This window comes from Pseudorca crassidens, chromosome 20 (genome assembly GCF_039906515.1).
Source record: "Pseudorca crassidens isolate mPseCra1 chromosome 20, mPseCra1.hap1, whole genome shotgun sequence".
Lineage (NCBI taxonomy): Eukaryota > Metazoa > Chordata > Mammalia > Artiodactyla > Delphinidae > Pseudorca > Pseudorca crassidens.
This window is the reverse complement of record NC_090315.1, coordinates 61213431-61237253: the sequence shown is the minus strand read 5'-3', so window position 1 is coordinate 61237253 and position 23823 is coordinate 61213431. Positions and strand designations below refer to the sequence as shown.

The 23823-nt window shown below is 57.6% G+C and overlaps 1 protein-coding gene across 1 annotated transcript in view; it reads right to left on the bottom strand.

Annotated features, from left to right (window-relative positions):
• The window catches only part of ZNF469 (zinc finger protein 469), a 290420-nt gene extending 283598 nt beyond the window's left edge, over positions 1-6822 (bottom strand). Inside the window, exon 1 of the mRNA XM_067720960.1 lies at positions 6429-6822. The gene's annotated coding sequence lies outside the window, so the exon portion shown is untranslated. The remainder of the gene's footprint in view (positions 1-6428) is intronic.
• Positions 6823-23823: the final 17001 nt, after the last annotated feature.

Sequence of the window (23823 nt, the reverse complement as noted above, 5' to 3'; positions counted from 1 at the left end):
AGCCCAGCCGCGAACCGGAGGGGGCTCTCCGAGTGTGGACCCTGGACCAGCGGCAGCAGTGCCTCCTGGGAGCGTGTGAGAGATGCAGGTTCCCAGGCCAGCCCAGGCCTGCTGAATCAGACACCCCACGCTGTTTTACCCCCGCCCTCCCCAAGGGTTCTGGTAAGTGGCGTCGCACCGGGTCATTCCAGAAGGGGCTGGAGTTGGACGTCCTGTGAAAGCCACTTCCCACCCTAAAACTTTAATGTTCCATGCGGTTTCTTCCTTGGAGGGTTTGCATTTCATAGCTGAGTGGTGAGGACAAAACAGGATTGTAAACAGGGGATCCAGGCCATGTGGTGTGCGCCTCAGGGACACTGTTTTTATAGCAGAGGGTTTTCTCGATTCGCCCCACGTGGGTGGCCACTGCTCGGGACACCTGCTCACATCCACCAGATGTTAGCAGGTAAGACGTGAACTCGCTGATGGGGCCCCCGTCCCGGGGGCCGGAATGGAACACGACACCCACATGGCCTGACGGGCCCAACGTCAGAGGCTTAGTCCCCAGCCTCGTGTGAGGACCCCATGGTTATGCCGGGCCCACCTGGACGGTCCACGAAACGCTCCACCTCCAACCCCTGACCCAGGCACACCTGCAACAGTCCTTCCGCCACGTCAGGTCACATATCCAGCCGCCCTTCTGGGGATCAGGATGGGGGTGTCCTGGGGGCCACTTTCCAGCCCCTCAGAGTCACCGCATCTCAAAACAGAAAGTCATAGCCCGCCCTCAGGGGCCGAAGAGGGCAGAGGCACGCGGGACACGCACCCACCCACCGTGGGCCTGGCGAGGTCCACCTGGCAGGGGGGGCACGGACCACGCTGAGGTCACCCTGCCACATGGAGAGCGGCAGCCACCTGGGGTCCCCTCTCCTGGCTGGTAGCGACCCCCTCACCCCAGACTGCACAGGATAAACACCTCCCAGGCACTTAACCAGGACGGGACCAGCCTCAGGCCAGCCTTGCCCACCTGCCTGCACGCCGCAGAGCAGAGGAAACCGTGGGTTAGAAAGAGGTGGGGTGACACGCCAGGACAACCTCGTCACCCCGACAGGGACAGACTGACCACACCCTCCCCGCTCTGGTCACATCTGCTATCTGGGTTGCATTTTAAGGGGAAAAGCCAACCTTTCAAGAGAAACGAATTAGGCAAATAAAGGAGACGCATAATTAAGGGGACACTGAAGGAAAGCACTGGGACCTGGCGGCGAGCATGCAGACACCCGACCCCCCGAGATGGTACACGGGTTCCTCCTCCGGCCTCATCCGTGGGCCTCTGCTGTACCCCCGTCCCCCCGTTGGAGGAATCCTCCTCAGGGCCCCCACCTGCCAAGGACCGTCTGTTAATTGTGAGCAGGGGAGGCACCGGGGGCAGGACGGAGCGGGGACGGGCTCGTAACGCCTCTGCAACGCGCTGACCTCAGAGGTGCGGGGCATGTGATGGGGGCTGGAAGCCGGCCCAGCGCTGGCGCCCATCCACGCCGCTCCCTCCGAGGGGACCCACCGGCCAAGAAGGAAATGTGCTGTGCTGGCCCAAACGTTGCCAGATGTGGTGAGGCAAGAGATTCTGGTTATTAAATCCTCAATTACTCAGAGGGGGATGACCCGGAAGAAGACTTCCTCATGGACTCCCGAAACCAGCCTGCTGGGCCTGGGCCCAGACTCCGCCTTCCTGAAACTTGGCCTGGTCTGAGCAGCTGGGCCTGAGGACGTGTCCTTCCGTCCACACACACACGGGCTGGTGTAAACACTTGCCTTCTGAGTGTGCCCGGCCCTGACTTCCAGGATCCAGGCTTCTCCCTTCCAACCAAATCTGCACCAACCAGAAGCCACCACACAGCTCACTGTCACCCCTTCCCCAGCCCACGGCAGACATCATCAATCAATCACCAAAATTCCAAAGCCAGGGCTTTGGAATCCTTTACAGCACAGTGCTTCAGGCAGGTCCTCAATACTCTGTTCACCTGAAATGACACCTAGTCACTTATCTTGCCTGAGATGGTTGTTTGCTTTCAAATACACACTTCATACACTATTTTGAAAATGTCCCCCAGGGTCTCCCGGAAATGGCTTTTACACTTGCAACGGTGGAAATTCCTCTTCACGTCCAAGTGGTGAGGGAAGCCAGCAGGGTCCCACACATTTATGGTGAAAGGTGTCTGGGCTGCTGGCTTAGCAAATCTGGCCACAGGCAGCCAGGGGTCCACGGCCTTCTGTGTTTATTTGTCATGACACAGAGAACAGGGCAGAACACAGGATCTCCACAAGAAACGTGAAGCAGGGCCCTGGATGAAGCCCGAGCCTCCCCGAGTCTTTGGATGTCTTCGGAGGCTCTCGCGGGAAAGGCTGGGGTCTCACCTAGAGACTCAGGCTGCCACGTGGACGCACCTTGAAGATGTGATGCTGAGGGAGGAGGCCAGACACAAAGGCCAGATATTATCTGATTCCATTCAGGGTAAATGTCCAGACACACTGAGAAGGTTAGGGACTGCCGGGGGCTGAGGAGATGGGGTGACTGCTGATGGGAACGGGCTTCTGCTTGGGGTGACGAACATGTTCTGAAATTGTTACGGTGAGCGCTGCACCGCTCCACGAACACCCTGGAAACCACAGAACTGTGCTCTGTAAATGAGTGAACTGAACGGCATGCGAGCTACAGCTCGAGAAATCTGCTGCGTCTTCTTTAAGATCACATCTGGGGGGCAGATGACCCCTCTCCGCACAGCCAGGCTGCCGGGAGGCTCAGAGCTTCCGGCCAGGTGGCCTTGGCAAGCGGCTTAACTGCGCTGAGGTCCAGCTTCTGTGACCATAAAATGAGGTTAACATAACTCACCCCGCTCGTCTATGGGGACTCACGTGAGGATGGAAACCCACGACAGCAACGGCCTGGCGCGCAGGAGACAGGAAAGCGGGTCCCTCGGGAGCAGAAGCCTGATCCCAGAGCCAGAGCTAAGGGGCCGCTCTGACCACTCCTGAGGGCTGTGCCCAGCCCTCGCCCACCCGGGAGGCAGGGCCCACAGCTCCCACGGGGTGAGAGCCGCTCCCTGCAGGACAACGGGAAGCAGACGCCCACACCCATCCACAGGCCCACCTGGCGCGTGTGGAGGGGGTCTGGGGAGGAGGGGCATCGCCCCAAATGCGGGTGCAGGGTGCCCAGCGAGGAGGGTCTCAAGCGGGTCCCTGGGAGGGAGGCGGGGCTGGCTCCGGCCGCCTCGGGTAAGGGAGGACTCAGCAGGTTGGGGGGGCAACGGAGTGGGGCCTGCACCCACGTGGAGGGGTTACCGCCCCCCCAACCAGCTAAGGAGCGAGGGGCCTGGCGGAGGGGTCAGAGTCCAGCCAAACCCACAGCCCTGCTGTCCGCAGGCAGACGCGATAGCACCCAAGGCCGGTGCTCGGGGTGGAGGAATCGCAGACTCTGGAGACGGAGCCTCATGACCTTGCCGGCAGTCCGGGCCCGGGTCTGGGGAGGCGGACGAGGGCCCTTCCTACCTACAGGGGCCTCTGCACTCTGGCGACTTGGGACACCGTTGCCAGGAAAATCAGAACCGTGAAGTAAGCACTCACCCTGAAGCCTGGCAGTCTTCCCCCCTTGAAAACTCACGCCATGGGACTCAAAACCCAGGGGACAGATCCCAGCAGGCAGCGGTGGGGACGAACACACTCGGCTCCCGGGAGCGAACACGCCAGCCGCGAGTGCCCGGGCCTCGGGCTCACCCGCCCAGCACCTCATTTCTGTCTTTTCAGCTTAAACCGAACTCCCGGCCTGGAGGGACCCTCTTCTCGGAGTCCAAGCCGGGAAGACGATGGGGGTGCCCGACAGCTGACACTTCCAAACCTGGAAGCCTGACCACCGCCAGGTTCAGACCCGACGGGAGCCCAAGGCATCAGAGGCCCCGAGCTCTGACCCCATCCTCGGCGAGGCAGGAAATCCTGCCCACGTTTTCAACAATCAGGAAGCCGCCCCCGCCCTGTCTCTGCCACCACTCAGGACGCGGGGAGACGGAGTCGCCACCACGTGGCAAGGGCTTCCCCAGATTCTACGTCACGCCAGATTCTTGCACAAAGCGAAGTGACACTTCAGGAGAAGCCACCTCTGAGGCTGTCTCTGGCCAACCTCACCCATCTCCCTTCCTGTTCTGCCACTTGAGCCCCGCCCAGAAACCCCGCGAGCAGTCCAGGGCCTTCTCCTCTGCGACAGCGTGCAGTGGACACAGGGCCCTACGGAAGCACACGCGGTACGTGGCAGAAGGGCCAAGAAATGCTCCCCAGCGTCTCGCGTTCCCGTCTGTTTCGCCCCAGATGACGTCAGTGCTGAGCTCACATCATCATTCCGGGCTCTCTGAATTACCTACCAGTAGACGGCAGACACAGCTCTAACCCCGTTAACTGCTGGATTTTAAACACACACACACCAAGTTTTCACATCGTAAGAGGCCTCCAGCTGGGCCTCACCTTCTGCCTAGCGGGAGTTTTCCAGGGTAGCACTCGGGTATCACGGAGGATAACACGGGAAGGGGCGAACGACTTCAGCACAAAACATGGGACTTATTATCGGAACCCCGGGATTAACATTTCTGCCCCTCACTAGGTATGTGTCCTTGGCCAAGATCCTCAACCTCAAGTTCCTCACTTGAAAATGGTGGTTGCAAAATCAAATGACATAAGAGGAAATAAAAGCACGACGCGGGCCTCCCGGGTGGCGCAGCGGTTGGGAGTCCGCCTGCCGATGCAGGGGACGCGGGTTCGGGCCCCGGTCCGGGAGGATCCCGCGTGCCGCGGAGCGGCTGGGCCCGTGAGCCATGGCCGCTGAGCCTGCGCGTCCGGAGCCTGCGCTCCGCAACAGGAGGGGCCACAACAGTGAGAGGCCCGCGTACCGCAAAACAAATAAATAAAAAAATAAAAAGAAGGGGGGGTTTCCCTGGTGGCGCAGTGGTTGAGAGTCCACCTGCCGATGCAGGGGGACGCGGGTTCGGGCCCCGGTCCGGGAGGATCCCACGTGCCGCGGAGCGGCTGGGCCCGCGAGCCATGGCCGCTGGGCCTGCGCGGCCGGAGCCTGTGCTCCGCAACGGGAGAGGCCACAGCAGTGAGAGGCCCGCGTACCGCAAAAAATAAAAATAAAAAAATAAAAAGAAGGGGGGGTTTCCCTGGTGGCGCAGTGGTTGAGAGTCCGCCTGCCGATGCAGGGAACACGGGTTCGGGCCCCGGTCCGGGAAGATCCCACACGCCGCGGAGCGGCTGGGCCCGTGAGCCATGGCCGCTGAGCCTGCGCGTCCGGAGCCTGTGCTCCGCGACGGGAGGGGCCACAACAGTGAGAGGCCCGCGTACCGCAAAAAAAAAATAATAAAATAAAAAAAATATAATAAAAGCACAACGCACAAGACCTTTGGGAAGCTGTGTATTATTATCAGTGTTACTGTGTTGTCACTACTGTTACCACCCCAGCTCTGCAGGCAACAGGATTGCCATGTCTCATCCTTTATCTTTCCCTTACCATTTAAGAGGTGGGCTTTTGTATTTTAATTAAAAACAAACAAATAAAAGAAACCAGAACCCATGGGGGGGCTGCCATCCTTCATCGCTATGAAGGCCCGAGAGTGAGGGCGGTGGGTGCATCTGCCCGTGTGGACGACCCCTCCCGGGGTGGTTCAGAAAGTCTACGCACGGAAACCGCGACTGTCACTTTTGCTGGTGGCCTGACCGTATAATGGGAAACAGACATATCAAAGCACTGGGAGGCAACCTGCTTTGAAACTTGCTCAAGTGAAACCGTTATGAAGAGACTGCTGGCCCCATGTCTGGTAAAATGGCTTGTCACCCATAGTGCAGGCTTGTGACAGGTTATATGCCACCGCGAGCCCCCCATTCCGCCCGTGCTGGGTCGGGGGACCCAGCCCTGTCTCCACACTTGCTCAGAACAGCCTTAATGAGATGCACATTGAGCAGAAAGTGTCGCTAATCGGGCCTGTCTGCGGCACATCCGAGCTTGGGTGGTGAGACAGAAGACTGTCACTGGGGACATATCACAGAAAAAAAAAAAAAAGAGAGAATAAATTGGGCAAAGAATAGAAGGCCCGAAGGAAGGAGGGAGACCCTGACTGCGCCCTCAGAGCACAGACCGCAGACACATCTCTCCACGCCAAACTGATCTGCCTCTGGGCTCTGGCTTTGGGTCCAGCACTTGAATTGTCAACAGGAAAGCGGAACGCTTTGTTTTGCCATAAAGATGTTTCCAAACTGCATTTGTTGCCACGGCTTGGTTGTAAGTCTGCATGCATTAATAACGAAAAGAAGAAACAGAGAGCCCTATCACCAGCGCATCCCACCTCCTAAGGACAGCACTTCATTTCACACCCCGCTGCCAGCCGGCGGGGACCCAGGGGGCCTGCACTTACCCCGGAGGCGGCCGTGGCCCGTCTGCCGCGTGTCCTGCGGATGGCGTGTGACGAGAAGGCTGTTGACGTGTCCTCCCCTACTTCGCGGGCCCAGGTGCCTGCGGAAACCGCAGGGTGGCTGGCGCTGCCTCTCCCCGGGCTGCTTCGCTCTCAGCTGGGAAGTCTCAAGTTCCGGACGGTCTGGGATTCCCTCTCCCCTCGCACACACTTAACCCTGCTCGTGCCTGCCGAGGCGTGGTTGGAAGAAACCCAGTCTCGTGTGCTCCAGAACGAAGGAGCGGCGCCTGGTCCCCGGCTGGCTTCCCTCCTGCTTCTCCTTCGTAAACTGAACACATGTGCAAGGAGCCGGAAGATGCTTCTCTGCAGCGCAGGCCCGCTTCTTAACCCTCTGGACCGCTTCCCCGGGCAGCGAGGGCGCACCTGCCGGCAGGGATTTCTGGAGACGTCCACCCCGGGGCTACCAGCCCGCAGGTCTCTGGGAGGCTGCCTTTCGCCGGGCTCCTTTGGGGACTTCCCTCAGGGCGTGGAGCGGCTCAGACCCACCCGCAGGCTCGGGAGACTGGTGGGCGAGGGGGTCGGGGCGGGGGCGGAGAAGAGTGGCCGGGCGGACACCAGCCTCCCCGCTGGTTCCCCTGGGATGCTCAGCGGTCACGCTCCTTCCGGGACCGGCGTCCTCGTCCAGCAGCTGTCCACAGCACCCACACGCACACACCAGTGACCCCAGGGTGGGGAGGGGGGCTGTACGTGCCCGGGGGTTGGGGCGAGGGTCGCCTTTCCTCCGAGTCGCGCCCCTGAGGTGCCCATTTTGTACTCCCACCACGGCGCCCTCGACTCTCGTGAGCCCCCAGGGAGACACGGCCCGAGAGCTTAACACGGCCATTGTTGATGTTGACCCGAAGCGGGTCCTGAAGCCCTACCACCGGCCAGCCTGGGATTCCACTGCCGAGGCAGGAACGGGAGCCGGAAGTGACCCCCTGAGGGCCAGCGGCCGGGGAGGGGGAGAAGTCCCCGCCCCTGAGGGCCCCCAGGCACGCTCACGCACGCATGGCACGCACGCTCACGCACGCCCCCCACGCGCCCACGCACGCCCCCCACGCGCCCACGCACACGCTCACGCACGCCCCCACGGCACGTCCTCACGCACACACAGGCGCTCAGGTCCCCCCTCCCGGTCTGACCACGTGGACCTTGTGAGGCCCTTGTTATTATGCTCCCCGGTCACACGAGGGTCACGTGACCCTCCCAAAGTGTCTCAGGAATCCTCCCTCTTGACTAAGACCCCTTCAGGAAGGACCCTCAGTGGCCATTAGATGGGGAGCCTGAAAAGATGCGTCCCCGATCTTGGTTCCGATTCCTGGTTCCAGAACTCAGCTGATGCCCCACGAACTCCGGTCCACAGGGGGCATCCCTGGGTTCTCCTTCAGTGGCTCCCCCTGAAGTGGCTCCTGCTCCCACGTGGAGGAAAGGGGTGAGACCCCCTGAGCACCCACACCATGGTGGAGAGGCGGCGGTGTGTAGGGGCCCTGTTGGGCTGCCCCCTGCAGGCCTGCAAGGCCTGTGCTTGCCCAAGACCAAAGAAGGAGCCCGGAGTCGGTGACAGAGGCATCAGTGGTTTCATGGGTGGCAGAGCTTACGTGTCTGAAGAAAGGTCCTGGAGCAACACCCCACCGCGTGCGGTGGACAGTGGGCAGGACGATGTGGCAGCCTCCAGCCGGGAAGGGGAGGTTACCAGTTACAGTGGAATTGCCATCAGGTGCGCTCATTAGTTACCAGGGAAACCAGCGGAGGGGCCCGTCCCTCTCCTCCCCTTGATGAGCACAGTCACCAGCTGGCTTGGGGCAAGTATGTAGGAAGGTCAGTCAGGTGCGTCGGGTGTAGGTGAATCAGGCGCTGGACATGCAGGTCCATACAGGTCGGACCCTGACTCTGGAGCCAGCTGCCTGGGTTCAAATCTGATTCCACCACTTACTGGCTGTGCTGCTTGAGGCAAGTTGCTTAACCTCTCTGAGCTTCAGTGTGCAAATCCGCAAAATTCAGATGATAATAGTACCTCTCTCGTGGGGATGGTGTTCAGGATTAAATGACTTTTAACACATGTAACATTCTCAAAGGTGCTATTACTAGAACTCAAAGGAGAGATCCTACCATCCCCTGGTCCTGACACAGGGCTCCTGCGAAGCCCTGTAGTTCCAGCACATAAGAGCAGGCCCCAGGCAGTGAATCTGCCGACACGTATCCGCAGCCCTGAAAACGCTGTGAGCCTCTAGGGCAGTCACTCCGTGGGCACTGCTCTGTGGAAGAACTGCCATGTCCAGGAAACACGTTACAAGGATGCTAACTGGAAACGAAAGGCCCCCAAATAGGGGGCTGGTAAATTAGGAAACATAATGACACAGGTGAGCATGCAGCTCACGGGGTGATGCTTGAGGGGCTGCTACCTTGTGGGCTTTGTATCTGAACATATATTTTTAGATGTAATTTTAATAGGTTTAATAGATATTAATATATATATATTTAGAAGTCCATCTAGAATAGACAAAATAAGATGTCCAGGATGGAGGACCAATGCATTAAAATAAAATGATTAGAATTTTTAAATCATCTTAACTGATGTCTAAGACATTAAATGCTGAATCGGGGAGGTGGGGGAGGGTGGAGAAAAGAAGAATGAATAACTGAAATACCCCCAAACTTTAATCTTGGAGTTTTGTACGATGAGCAGGACTGCGTCTATAATCAGGAAACAGACATTTGCAAAACAAAAAGCCAACTCTGGGGCTTCCCTGGTGGCGCAGTGGTTGAGAGTCCGCCTGCCGATGCAGGGGACACGAGTTCGTGCCCCGGTCCGGGAAGATCCTACATGCTGCGGAGCGGCTGGGCCTGTGAGCCATGGCCGCTGAGCCTGCGCGTCCGGAGCCTGTGCGCCGCAACAGTGAGAGGCCCGCGTACTGCAAAAAAAAACAAAAAATAAAAAGCCAGCCCTGACCTCTCCCTCATGTTCAGTCACAGGCTCTTCCTTTGAAATGTCTCTCTTGTTGCTCCCACTTTTCTGTTTCTGCTCTTCTCTGCCTGACCAAGCCACCTCCCTCCTCCTCCACCCGCTGTCCCCTGCCTGGTCTGCGGGCCCACAGCATCCTGGCCCATTGTCACGCTCACCACCTAGGGTCTGCTGGTGTTCTTGCCCGAGTTACAGATGGGAGCCGAGACTCCCAGAGGCTAAGTGACCTGCCCACGTCACCAAGGTAACAGGTGGCAGGGCTGGGACTTGAGTCCAGTCCCTTGGCCTGTGAGGTCAGGAACTCCCCCGTGGGGACCAGGGCAAAGGTGCCGAGTCCCACGTGGGGCTTCCCTTTTGGAGCTTGTCTGGGAGTTGCCCTTGGGGACGGTGGCCTCACGATCCATGTCACAGTCATCCAGGTGTCCCCATCATCACAGGGAACATCTAGAGGCAAGTCTGCACCACCCCGCAGAGGAGCAGAGGGACGCGGGCCCTAAACCAGCAAGGGAACATCACAGGTGTCCAGGAGCGGTGCGTTTGGGCAAAGAATCCCAACACAGTGGCTATTTCAGGGTGAGTATCCAGGGAAGGCCCCTCTGAGGAAGGGGCGGGAGGAACCTGGGGCGGAGCCGGCCGAGTGAGGGACCTGGTCAGGTTGGCGAGGCACCTGGCCAGGCTGCCGTCCACCCGTCATTCAATCAAGCGCTCACCTGGGGGCTGGGGTGAAGGCACCTGGGGGATGTGTGTCACCTCTGCCACCAGCCGGCTTTAGGTGAAGGAGATCCCCCTCCGTGATGTGCGGGGGCCTCGGCCGCTAGGCTGAAAGCCTTTTGGAGAAATTGGAGGTTTCCTCGAGGAAGAAGAAATCCCGCATCTGAGCTGCAGCGTTAGCTCCTGGCTGTTCCCAGGTGCCAGCCCCACAGCCGTCTACGCCCAGCCCTGTAAGAAATCTTTCTGCATAAAAATGTCCTACGACTTCTGTCCCTGGTAGAACCCTGCCCAGTACGAGACCGAACCGGTCGCTGGGTGTCAGCTGTCTGAAGGGACCTCATGAGTTAGTAAAACGTGGACGTCCCCGTAGTGCCTGCTTCCTAATGAGTTTCGTACCGTCGGGCAGCTGTGCTCCGGGCAGGTAGAGCCTCTGAGGTCGTTTACAGAATCAGTGAACTGCGCTGTCTGTGGCCACTGCTGTTTAAAGAGCCCAGCTGGGCATCCTGCCCTCCGCGCAGTGTTTCCTGGGGCACTTTTTCCTGTGGCAAAATGCGATTAAACGTAAACCATCTCAGGTTAGACCACTGTGTCCAGAAAAACCATTTCCTGAGATGTGGCCTGCCTGATGTGTTGGAGTCTCCTTTTTAAACAAGTGCTTGCTCTATGTTGTAAACAAGGCCTGAAAACACTTTTAAGCATCAACGTGGCTGACGTGAACCAGCTGTTTCGGCCGCGGCTGCATTCAGAACGCCCGGGTAGGTCTGAGCTTCCTGGCACCCGATGTGTCCCAGACGCTGAGCCGGTGTCGGGCTGGGGCCGGCACGGGGGGCTTCAAGCTCCCGCCGCTGCTCCCAGTGCATGGCCGAGGCTGAGCGCCTCTGGTCTACCCACAAGAACTCTGATTGAGGCACTTCAGAGGAAGGCTTTTCCTTCGTGGGGCAGACACAGCCTCGCGCCCTGCTAACAGCCTGCCCAGCTTTGGGGAGGAGCTGAGACCCAAACCTGGCCTCCCGAGTGGTGAAACTGCTAGTCTGGTTGTCACGTGAGGGTGTGCCCTGCTTGTGGCCCTGCGGGTTGGAGTGGACCCTCCGAGCAGGTCACTGATGCTGACGGGAGTCCAGTTACCCCAGGATGACTAAGAAGGGACCTGGGCAGGAAAATGAGAAGGTTTTGTCTGTCTCGGGTGTAGCCCCACGTCTAGGTTCTGTGCAGGTCTGGGTGCTCGTTCCAGTCACACCCCCCAAACTCAGTGGCTTCTCTCACACCGTCGGTCGGCCAGGCCTCTGGGGAGGGCCTGGCTGAGCAGTCTCCACTTGGGCCGTGACGTGCAGGTGTGGTCCTGTGTCAGCCGGGGCTGTGGCATCGTCTGAAGGCTGGCCTAGGGCGGGAGGGGCACTTCCAAGGTGGCTCTGTCACGCGGCGGGCACGTTGGTGCTCTTAGCCAGAGACCTGTGTTTCTGCAAGTGGCCCTCTCCGTGGGGCTGCCTGAGTGTCACGACACGGCGGCTGCTGCCATCCAAGAGGCCAAGGCGGAGGCTGCAGTGCCTTTTATAGCCTCAGAAGTCAACCCCATCAGCTCCGCCCTACGCCATTGGCCACATGGACCAGCCCTGATTTGATGCGGGAAGGTGACGCTGACCAAGAGGCCGGGATGAGTGGGGTCATCGTGGAGGCTGACCGCCACTGCGCCGTCTCAGAGGGTTCAGAGAAAAGCAATGGGAGGGTCCAGGGAGTCAGATTAATCACCTGAAAATGACCAAATTAGATAGGAGGGGGATCAGCGTTAGACCGTGGAAGGCGGGCTGACGGTGAGCTTACAGAAGGAGCCAAACTCACCATCTCCGGGCCGAAGTCTTAGACCTCCCACTTCCCATCTGGGGCTGTGACCATCACGTAGCTCCCTCAGCAGCAAAATGGGGACGGTGGTGGTGCCTGACCCCCTTCTACACCTACCTGTTAGGAGTTCGAAGGAGTAACAGAAAGAATAATGAAGGGCCGAAGGGTGATGCCGTTGTCATTAACAGCTTTACTGTGCTGCAAGTCATATGCTGTACGTTTCACCAGTAGGAAGCCCGTGATTCAGTGGTTTGGGTCTGCCGTCACCAAGACAGACTCGTGAGGCCTTTTGACACTTGAGAGGGTATTTTCGGGCACTGAAGAGAAATGCCGGTCGATGTGGCTAGTTCAGCAGGGAACTCCTTGCCCCGGAGGTACTAGGAACCATGAAGTTCGGGCTGAAAAGGACCTCGGTGGGAAGACAGGTCTGGAGGCGTCAGGGCCGAACCGCCCGTGAGTGGATATCACCAGAGAATCCGCTTCGCTCCCGTGATGCTGGCGTGAAGCCTGGCGGCCTGTCCCGAGGGGCCTCAGCACCACAGTGAGAACCTGCTTCCTGAATCCAGCGCCGAGTTCACGGGCCGACATCCCTACCCACGTTCTCTGGCTCTGTGGGGAGAGGGTCCCTGCGGCCGGGGGCATAATTCCGCCCTCCCCTCCTGCAGACGTTTCCCAGCCCCTGCAGCTCACCCTGGGACCCGTCCAGCCCCGCAGGGTGGGGAGCTTGGGGTGTAATGTCGCCCCCCGATCCGACCCTCCTTTCCTTTGTGCTTCCGGCTCCAGCCAGGCCGTCCTGCAGCCAAACCCGGGAGAAGGGGCGGGTGGGCCCCACAGGCCGGAGCACCGGCGGGGGATGGTGGCGCGGCCCGGCGGGCTGGCCAGGCACCTGCACAGAGGAGACGGGCACTGGCCGCGTGACTTTCCTACCGATCGACGACATTCGGTGGGAGTCAGGGTGCGGCTCTGGCGGCCCAGGGCAAAGGGACGCGAGCACGGGCTCACGGTACGTGTGGACTCGGACTCACTTCTCCCGGCCCCTTGCCGCGATCCTTGACAAGGCCAACGAGCAGAAGGCCCCGTGGGCCCCCGAGCCGGGTCACAGGGTGTCCTCCGGAGTGGAGAGGTGGGGGCTCCGTCGTGACCCCAGGAAACAGCAAGTCCCAGCCAGCCCGGACGCAGGTCACGGGGTTACCGCTCTGAGCGCTGGCCTGCCCTGGCCTAGTGCAAGCTGTGTTGCCAAAACGCTCCCTCCTCCCCTCGCCAGCTGCAGCCTGAGAATACCCGCCTCGCCCTCTGCCCCCGGCCCTCGGTCCGGAGCCAAGAATTCCGTGACAGACGCCCAAGCCATAGTTCACAGAATCACTCCCCACCACTGGACACGGAGGCCTGCTCGACCCTCTGCCAAGGTCAGGAGCTGCTGCAGAAGTCTGCTAGGAGGGCCTCGAGGACGGACTCTGTTCTGAGTTCCACCCGGGTCCAGGCTTCCCGCTGAGCCCAGGCTGCTCCGTCCATCAAATCACAGCCTCGAGGGACAGCTTCCTAAGGCCCACAGAACCCTGCCATGGACCGAGTGAGGAACTCTGTGCATCAGTAACCTGAACACACGGCCCGCCTGGCAGGGGAAGTGAGCCGGCGATGGGGAAACTGGTCATGAGATAAACACGGATATAAATGTGTGAGTGAGTGCATTTGTGCGAGGGTGACTGTGAGTGTGGACCTGCGTCTGTACAAGTCCTAGTTCTGTCCACTGAGAGGGCTGGCAGCTGTGACACCCCAGCAGCAAGGACCCAGGGCACCCCAGCACCCAGATCATGGTTTCTAAACACCAGCTTCCACTGACAGTGGCCGGGACTCCTTGGAGAGATGGCTGATTCCAACCTGGGCAGGAAAACACCAGATGCTCCTGGAACATCTTGAAACACCAGACGGCCAGGAAGCCGTCCAGGGCCCCCGGGGGCCCCCAGCGTGCTTGGAGCCAGCCTGACAGGGTGCCCCGACAGGAACAGACTACCGCCTGCTGAAAAGAATTGTAATTCACGCGCTTATACTCAGATGAATAGACAAGTGGAAGTCTGAGGAAGCGTGGGAAGTTTGTGTAGTTTTAAAGTGCTTTCCTACAAAATAGTTACTTATAATAAAGAGGGACGGGGTAGCTCTGCAGGGGAGGCTGATGTCGTTTGCATGGCCAGTAGAGGGATGGATCGAACCGCCCCCCTCCACCTGTGCATGGAGCGCATCCACCCTCCCCAGGGGTGGGGCTGACCCGTCCACAGGCCCAGCTCTGCTCGTCCCTCCACCGGCCTCTCCTGACCCGAACGGAGCCCTCCCGATGTCCACCTCCTGCTCTGCTGCCCGAGGGCTCACACCGGACGAGGGCCCAGGCTGGAGGGACTGCAGGGCCTCCGGTCCGTGGGGGTGGGGTAGGGGGGTGGTCAGCAAGGAGGGCCCCCAGGACCATGGGTCTGAGCAAGGCCCCAAGGGACAGCCGTGTCCCAGCGCTCAGAGCACCCACAGGGGGCCCCGGGCCTGGTCTGTCCACCACCCACTCCTCCACAGACGCTGAGTGCAGGCACCAGGGTGAGAGGGCGTCCCTCCACGGTGCCTCTGCCCTGTTGCCCGTGCTCCACTGTCACCCCGTCGTCCCCGCCGAGGAAAGGAAGGGCTGCCCCGCGGTGGGAAGCCAGCTGTGCCCAGAGGGGCTCCCGGCCTTGTGGGGGGGAAATGGGGGCCTCCAGGGCTTTCTGGTCTCCCACCCCGCCCCCTTTTGCTCACAATAACTCCCGCACCTGACATCACGGGTCCCGCCTCCACCCGCTAGATGCCAGTGGCACGCCCGCCCCCAAGCTGCAACCCCGCAGTGTTTTCAGACATTGACCAGCATGTCCTGCGGGGTCAGGATCACCCTGTTGAGAAACTCGGTTTCCTCCTATACCCACCCTTGTCCCCTCTGTTCGCTGGCAAGGCTCTGGCACCCGTGGCTTGTGGATAAAACGACTCCACCAGCCCCACGTGAGTCAGGGAGGCCGGGATGGGGACTCCCGCAGGCGCGCAAGCGGTCCGGGTCCTCTGGGGCCTGGTCCCAGCTGGAGAAAGCAGCACGGGAATAAAGCAAACGGTACTGGGTGCGCGAGAGATCCGCCTGCAGGGCTCGTGATAAACTCCAGCAAAGACCAGACACAGGCCTGCAATCAGCTACACCCACGGCACTGAGGTCATCCTTGAAAACAGCAAGGCCGGGGGGGGCGGGGCCGCGGTAAGCCGGGTGCGGGCTCAGGGGGCCTGGAGCTGCCCCAGGCCTCGCGGCCCGGCCGGCACGAGGTCCTCGCTAGGCAGGCCGCCCGCGGGTGGGCGGAGAGAGCCTGGGACTCCAAGGAGCGGCCTTGACCCACACCCACCAGCCTGGCCGGGAGCCAGGGCCCCTGTGTGCTCACACCCGGAGGTCCTCTCAGGGAGCAGGGCCAGCACAGTCCCCCAGGGGACAGTGCACAGGGAATGAGCTGAAGACCAGCCTTGCCGCCCACATCCCAGGCCAGACCCTTCGTCCCTCCCTCTGGGCTCCTCAGCCCCCAGCTCCCTCGAATCGGGGAGCTGGGGGCTAGACGGAGAATAAATCCAGGTTTTGTGAGGCCAAGAGCTCACGCAACTTTGTGGAGTCCTTCTCAGGAAAAGCAGTGCAAAGTCACGGACACCAGACCGGCACGGTGGCGAACACTTGGTTCCTGCTCTGCCGGTGCCGCAGTGGTGGCGGCATCCCCACGTCACCACTGGGTGCGTCGGGCCCGGGGGCGCTCAGACTCCCCCTGGGCGCCGCCCCTATCTACACCCAGGACGGCTAGCGGTGCTCAGTTCTACTAGAAGAGACAGCAAACCCGTCAACACACCCCACTAAACCCAGACGCTCCGTATCCCCCACCTGCTGCCCCAGGACAGGCCCCAGACGAGCCAGAGCCACTGCAGCGCCCGTGCCAGGAGGGGAGGGGTGATGGGGGGTCGCGCCGGTGGTCATAACCAAATGCAGCTACGACGTCACCGTGCAAACTTTATGGAAGGTCACGGCCACGGGAGTGCATGGCGAGGGCCCCTCCCCGGGCCTCAGGAGGCTGGAACTGGGGTGGGGGTAGGGGGCCCCAGTGGGCACCTCCCAGGGTCAGCAGGGGCTCAGGTCCAGCCAGGCAGCAGGGGCGGCTGCAGCCAGTCCTCCCGGCTCTGCCCACTTGGGCTTGCAGCCTGGTTCCGGGGTGGCGTTAAGCAGCCGGGTCCTACGGGAACCTCAGGCCGCCATCCAGCTGTGCAGGCGGGCCAGGCCGCCCACCACCCCCCACTCCTGGCTTCCTCTGGGCGTCACGGCCCCTCGGCCCTCTGCCCATCCTCCCGAGAGGGCAGCTGACCTAGAAACGCAGCCTGGGCCTATGGGTCCTACGGCCTCATGGAACGAAGCCAGTGGTAAAGCAACACGACCAGGACAGTCACAACCGCCGCCTGGCAGCTGTGCCCACAGCAGTGACCCTCACTCCTGGCATCTGCCGGCAACGCTCGGATCCGGGTTTCTCTGGGCGAATCTCACTCCTTGTAGAGCCAGCCAGTGGCTGCTCGCTCCCCGGGGCCGCGGCGTGTGGGTTTCCAGGGAGGGAGCAGCGAGGGCAGGTGGACGGCAGGCTGTGGGCGCTGGCACCGTCCTAGGAAGCGGGCAGCGTGGGTGAGTGGTCTTTGATGCCGTTGGAGGGGGAACCAGAGCCTGACCCATTTCCGCGTTTTCTGGCAGAGGAAATGGACAGAGAAGAGGCACGGCTCGCACAGGCCCTGCTCAGTCTGTTATTCCATCCGACTGGTAGGGCGGCCGCCGACTCCTTCCCCTAAACCAGCTGCTGGCCGCTGCCCCCAACTCCGCTCTGGAGGGTCGCCAGCCTTCTCAAAAGCCCCTGGGCGCCTGGCATGCGTCCCCTACTCTGGGTGTGTGTGTGGGGGGGGTCACCGAGAAACCTCAAGGCTGACCGACCAGGCCTGAGCCCGAGCAGGGGCCGCTGGGGGCTCTGCTCTGACCCCTCCTCCCGGCGCCCACGGTCAAGGACAGGAACAGGCTTCCCGAGTTGGCCACCTCTGGACGCGGCAGGAGGAGCTCCCCCCAGCTCCTGTGTGTGTGGAGCTGGGCCCTTCATTACCCTCCGCCTGGCACAGTCTGGAAAGCGGAACCCAGGACAGGGTTACTGCCCGGTGACTTCAAATGGCTGGGCCGCGTGGGGTGGCGGGGGACAGACCCTTCTGAAAACGAGACTCACTGGGGGGATGAGAGGAGGCCCATCCAGGTAAGGAGGGGTCCGAGCTCTAAGCCCACCCAGGCCAGGCCAGAGCGGCAGCCTCCGAACTTCCTGACATGTTCATTTGTGCTGCAACCAGAGGATGTGTGTGGGAGGGAACGGGAGCGGCCGGGGTTGGGTAGGGGGGACACTTTCAAGGAAGGTACGTGCTCCCCGAGCCACAGCCAGACCACGTACAGCCCACCTCAGGAGACCAGGACAGCTGGCCAGAGGACTAACCCTCCGGGAGGCCCTGGGAAAGCAGGTTGGGGTATGGGGTGTGGGGAGGGGGGCCAGAATGTGGGGCAGCGAGAGGCGGGGGTCAGGTCAGGGGCCGGGTGCTCTCCGGGCCTGCTTCCTCCTCGCCTGGCTGAGACGGGGGGTGATTTTAATGCACAGTCAGGATTCCGTGGGATGCAGCACAGAGAGCGCTCAGCACGTCTGAGGCTCTGAGGCTGAGTCCCGGTGGCTGACCTGACCCCATGGCCACCTCCAGTGCGGAGCCCCACGCAGACACTGAGAGTGTGGGTTTCTAGCTGTGCTCCGACACTTGCTTGGCGGTGACCCCTGTGCTCGCTTCCCTTGATGAAACAGTGAGGCTTTGCCAGCAGTGAGGGTGGGAGGAGCTGGAACAGGCCGGGGAGGGGAGAGTGGGCTCGCCAGGCAGAATCACGCGGCCCCTGGGAAGCGCAGGGTGCTCCCCCGCTGATCTGTGCAGGTAGGCGAACACTGGGATTTTCTGTGTGGGCTTTTGCTAGATGAGTAGAAGTTCAAGCGGGTTGAGGAGGGAAGAGAGGGCGTGAGGGGCGAGGCTGTCAGCGGGTTATGGCTCCCGACTGGGTGAAGGATTCTTGGGCTCAGGAGGCCAGGGGAGGGGGCCAAAGCCCAGGAGACTCCAGGGCCCGGGCAACAGGGCGCCTTGTCACCCACCAATGGGGACAGGTCTCCCTCGGGAGGTTTGTGATTTTCCCCCATAAACATCGTATGAATCTTTAATTGGATTTATTTCTTGATATTTTACGGCTACTTTAATGAAGTCTTCTTAAAGTTTCATTTTCATGTGACTGCTGACGGAATGCAGAAATGCAGTAACACTCTGTACAGGAAGGCCCCTACACACAAAGCTTCAAGTTGGAATTTTCAGAGATGCAAACATGGCCCTGTATGCCAGCCGTTGTACCGTACTACCGTACTTTTCAAGGTACTGTACTGTAAAGTTAAAGATCTTTTACTTTTTGTGCTTGTTTTTTATGTATTATTTGTGTGAAAAGTAGTATAAACCTATTACAGTAGAGCACTATGTAGCCGATTGTGTGAGTTGGGTACCCAGGCTAATTTGTTGTACTTATGAACGTGCTCTCAGAAGGGAACTCGTTCGTATGTAGGGACTTGGTTTTGACCCCAAACCTTGCTAAGCCAACAGTTGCGATAACCTGTCTTTGGAAATTGTTTGGAATTTTCTAGAACACAACGGCATCACCTCAAATAATGACAGCTTTGTCTCTCCCTTTCCACTCCTGAAGTCTTGTTTCCTTCTCCCCCACGGCTTGGAAGGCCTTCAGCTCAACGCTGAACCAAGTTCCTGGGGTCAACGGTGAGCCTGCTGCCGGCCGGCCGGGCTTTGTGGAAAGCCTTGAGCGAGGTGAGGAAGTTCCCTCTTATTTCTAGAATGCTGTCTCGTTTTTTTTTTAGCATTTTGAATAGAGGCTGGATTTTTTTTAAAGGCTGGCTCTGCTTCTGCGGAGCTAATCGTGTGACTTTCCCCCTTAATCTCTAAATGTGCTGTGTCACAAACCAGGCTGCAGTCCTGAGCTAAAAACACACGGGCACCAAGAAAACCTGAAGGATTTATTGTGTCCACGCTCGTGAATTCACGTATTTAGTTTAGGGAGCTCAGCCCGGTTCCTAGAAATAAAATAAACCTCAAGCCCGATGTGTTTCTCGCTACCCGCAAGTCAGGCAGCGAATGATCTCCCGTCTGCACTTTGTATTATTGCCAGATTTGATCTGCTAATATTTTGCATAGAATTTCTTTTCTCTGAGTAAGACTGGTCTGTAATTTTCTGTCCCTACTTATCTTCTTAGGTTTTGATGCCAAAGATATCTGAGCCTCATAACTGAGCTGGGAAATGTTCCGCCTCTGTTTTCTGAAGGAGTCTGAGAAAGGGTGGGCTACGTCCTTCTCTGAGCGTTTGGGACACCATTCTTCATCCTGGCTATTTTCTTCTACCCTATTTTCCAGTTCACCAATGATCTCAGCTCTGCCTAATCTGCCACGATACCTACATCCTGAATTCGCAATTTCGATTATTCTGTGAAAGTTGTACAATGACGCTTTTGTACTTCGAGCAAGTTTTCAGGTCACGGTTCCAATTCTCAGTGCTCCTGTCTCTGAACATCGTAAGCAGATTGTGTGAAAGCCTGGGAGAAGTCCAGCGCCCGTGGTCCGCTGTTTATGTTGGTTTCGTCTGTGCTGCCTTCTCACTCGTCTGCTTGCTTATTCCTGATTGTGTGCTGGGTGGTGAGTGTGCACAACTGCTTGCGCACTGAATTCCATGCTATCTTCCTTTCACAAGGATCGTGTGTGCTTCACCCGGCAGTGGGGACACAGCAGTGCAAGACCTCGGCAGCCCAGCGTCTGTACCCCAAGAGGCGCCCCCGTCCTGTGCCCCCTTCTTTCTTGCCTTCTTTCGGAGCCATTGGGTATTTTTCCTCACGGCAACTTCCCCCCTATTAGCCTGGAAGCTACAGATACTGTTCCTAGTCTTTTAATGGATAAGGAAGGACAACTTAACGGCTGAAGCCCAGACTACTAGTTCTCTACCATCTTCCCGAGTACTCCCTTCATCACACGCTACTTCTTTTTCTCTGTAAGCCCCACAGACACTGCTTTCTCCTACGCAGCCGGTTTCCCGGACGACTCACATTTACCCCTTTCTCTGGGCTTCCTTCCTCCCTGAGTCTCAGATCCTCCGTCTGGTACCACCTGCCTTCCGCCAGAAGCGTAGGTTTTAAGATGTTTTAGTGCGGGCCTACCGGCAGCAAACTCTGGCCCTTTGTGTGTCTTATTTAGAAAGAAGAAGAAGAAAAACAAAAGCTTTCAGGGTGAAGCGTGACAAGGAAACATACAAATCACGGCACACCTTCGCACAGCGCCAGCGCACCCAGCTTAAGACACGCGGAGATGCCAGCCCCCCCGGCCGCCCGCCTGCCTCACCACTGCCCCTTCCTCCCCGGATGATTCTAACGCCAGGGAGGAAGGAGGCTCGTCCTGCCCCCTCTTGAAATGGGCATAAACGGGGTCACGGTCCTGCTTCCGGCCCCACCCATCGGTGTGACGGCAGGACTCCATCCACTCCCACGACTGTTGGCGTCCCGTGGGAAGGGCAGGCCACGGGAGGCACCCCGCGCCGCTGTGAAGGGCGCGGCGCCTGGAGGGGCTGCTGGACCACCCGCCCCGGGGCGCTCTCCCCAGTAGGGAGTCTGCGCGCTTCCGCCCAGCCCCGCCCCCGCCTCGCGGGAGGCCCCACCCGCACACCCCTCAAGGTCGCTAGTCTTTCGGATCCTGGTGATTCTGGAGGCATCTCATGGTGGTTTTGACTTGACCACTGGAACACTTTCAGACGTTCGTTGGCCATCTGGAGGGCCTCTTGCTGTGGTCTGTTCATGCGCGCATGTCTTTTGCCTTTCCTCGGGCGAGTAGCATGGGGGCAAAACTCACTAATCAATAATTCGGCCGCGATGAATGAATGACCGTTATAAACCCCGCTTCTGAAAAGGATCAGATGGTTTCCCTCCTCCACCCCATCCCTCTTCCCCCGTCTCCCTAGGGGCACCCGCGCTTTGTCCATTTCAACATGGACTTGTCTGTCTCTCTTCCCTTCCTGGTAGTAAGAAAGCTGATTACCTTACAGGTCCAGATCATGTCCCTTATTGGCTAGAAGGGTGGCAAACACCTCCCCCACTCGTGGCTGCTGGGGTCAGTGCTGCTCACACAACAAGATGGAACATGAGCCTCTTTGTTCCGTGCAAGAGTTTATAAAGACTGCTGTTCTTCTGCAAACATTTCCAAGCCCTTAACAGTGAAGCCGTCTGAGCCTGGAAGTTTCCTTGTGACGAGTTTTTAACTTATAGGTAAGATTCCGTAAGGATAGGTGCTATTAAGAGCGCCATCAGGAAGGGGCAGTATAGGAGTTCCCAGGGCTCATCCCCTCCCAGGAATGTCCCTTTGAACAACCAACCATCCACACGTGAAAATGCTTCCCAAGAGCTCAGGACTCCGGGTGAGGGATTACAGCACGTGGGTGGAGCAGAGAAATACGACAAGACACAATGAGGAGGGTAGAAAAGACAGTTCACATTACCCATCCCTGCCTCCCCTCCCCCAGGCATAGGTTGTCCAGCAGAGAGACACCCTCCGCACTGGGGAGGGCGAGTGACATGAGCGCCCGACTTTACCCCGGACTCGAGCACCCGCAGGTGGCTGCAGGTGTCCGGCTTGCCCCAGGGAACCCAGGCACCAGGCCTGCCCAGCGGCTGACCAGGTACCAGCAGGAAGCTGCCCAAGGACTCCAGCAGCGAGCCCGTCTGCGGACACCATCCCATGACCCACCCGGGTTCCTGGATGGGCCGACTGATGAAGGACTTCCCTGCCAAACCCAGTCTGTACAGTTGGAACAGGTGCCTCCTTCTTCTAATGTTCAGACACCAACACAAGGCCACGAGATCACGAGTAATCAAGGAAACAAGACACAAAAGGGAACTAATACATCCAAAAAAAAAATCTTTATAAAAAAGAAAGGGAACTAATGAAATTACAACGAGTGACACCAAAAAATGGAGATCTATGAAATGTCTGACAGAGAATTCAGAAGAATCCTCTTAAAGAAATTTAGTGAGCTACAAGAAAACACAGATAGACAGCTAAATGGAATTAGAAAAACAATGCGTGAACAAAAGGAGAAGTTCAACAAAGAAACAGAAAACAAACACACACCAGCCCTCCACCCCCAGAAACCCTAAAGTTTAAGAATACAGTGAGTGAAACGAAGAATCTGATAGAGCGGTCCAACAGCACAAAGGATCTGTGAACCAGAAGGCAGCCCACCTGAAACCATCCAGCCAGAGGCGCAGAAAGAAAAAAAGAATGAAAAAGAGTGAAGAAAACGGGTGAACTATAGGACACGGTTAAAAGAAAGAGTGGGCACAATACTGGGATCCCGGAAGGAGAGAAATAATGGCGGAACTTCCCAAAGCTGGAGGGGAGAGTTAGACCTCCAAGTTCCTAAAGCTCAGAGGTCGCCCTAAAATTTCAACCCCAAACCATCTTCTCCAGAACACAGCACAAGAGAACTGTGTAAAATGAAAGCCAAGGGGAGAGTTTTACAAGCAGCAAGAGAAAAAAAAATTCCTCACATACAAGGGAAGCCCCGTGAGGCTATTAGTGGGTTTCTCGGCAGAAGCTATGCAGGCCAGTGGGATGATATATTAGAAATGCTGCCAACAAAGAACACCCAGCACAGCCGTCCTTCCGAAATGAAGGGGAGATGAAAGTCTCTTCTGAAGAAATAAAAGCTGAGGGAGCTCCTCACCACTGGACCTGCCTTACAAGAAATGCTGTAAAGAGTTCTTCATGCTGAAATGAAAGGATGCTAATCAGTAACATAAAAGCACATGAAAATATAAAACACACCAGCAAAGGTAAGTATATAGTCAAACTTAGAATACTCTAACACTGTAATATGGTGGTGTGTTAATCACTTCACTCTAGTATAAAAGTTAAAGGACCAAAGTATTAAAAATGACCTATAGCTGCAATTAATTTGTCAATGGATACACAAGGTAAAAAGGTGTAAATTGTGACTTCAAAAAGATAAAATGGTCACTTTGTTATAAAGCAGAAACTAACACACCATTGTAAAGCAATTATACCTCAATAAAGATATTTAAAAAAAAAGAAAAAAAAGATAAAATGGGATAGTTAAAAGGTAGAGTTTTTGTGTATGGTCAAAGTTGGTGTCAGCTTTAAAAGGACTGTTGTTAAACCTACAGGGGATACACAAAAGATGAAGAAAACGGAATCAAAGCACACAGTATAGAAATCATCAATTCACAAAGGAAGACAGCAAGAAAGGAACAAGGGAACTACAAAACATTAAGAAAACAATAAGATGGCATTAGTAATTCTTCGTTTATCAATAATAACTCTAAATGCAAATGGATTAATTCTCCAATCAAAAGTCACAGAGTGGCTGAACAATAAAAAAACAAGACTCAAATGTATGTTGTCTAAAAAGAGACTCACTTCAGCTTTGAGGACACACACAGGCTCAAAGTGAAGGGATGGAAACGATATTACACACAAACAGGGAACAAAAGACAGCAGGGGTAACTATACTTACATTTTTAAAAAGTTTTGACTTTGAGTCAAAACTGTAACAAGAGACAAATAAGGTCATTAAATAACGATAAAAGGGTCAATTCATCCATTTATCAAAAGGATATTACAATTGTAAATGTATACAGTGCTCATGGTGCTGACATTTTTTTTAATAAA